Source organism: Haplochromis burtoni, unplaced genomic scaffold (assembly GCF_018398535.1).
Source record: "Haplochromis burtoni strain Fernald_Lab_line unplaced genomic scaffold, NCSU_Asbu1 Contig_1, whole genome shotgun sequence".
NCBI lineage: Eukaryota > Metazoa > Chordata > Actinopteri > Cichliformes > Cichlidae > Haplochromis > Haplochromis burtoni.
In genome coordinates, this window is record NW_024582362.1 from 1,967,859 (window position 1) to 1,968,338 (window position 480).

Here is a 480-nt window from a genome sequence, read left to right on the forward strand (position 1 = left end):
TTTAAAGGGACACGGTACTGTTTAACGCTGGAGTTGCGAGACAGGCGCTTCTCTCTCTCTCTCTCTCCTCCTTTTGTACTGCACGTGAGCGTTTTAAAGCTAGGAGGAGGAATACAGACGCAGGCGTAGATGGCGCAAAGCCCCGGGTGCGCTTTCTCTCACTGTGCGCTCCTGTAACGGTGTGACGTCAGGGCGGGCAGACAGATGCGGAGGTCAGCGAGTTCACCGGTTTCCCATATTACAGAAGTCATCCTAACTTCATTTGGCGCCACACATGTGCGCTATCGTAACTTTCTTTTTTTTGAGTGCGTGCTAAGAGCGCAGAAATATGGTTATGTTATGCACATTGTGCAAAATGGTAACTAAGAGATAATCCACAAAATGTGCAAAATTTCAAATAAAAATCCGCACTGCAATTCCCCCTTTACATAAGGGCCCCATTACCTGCTACTGGGGGCCAAGAATGGCTTTGAAACACTT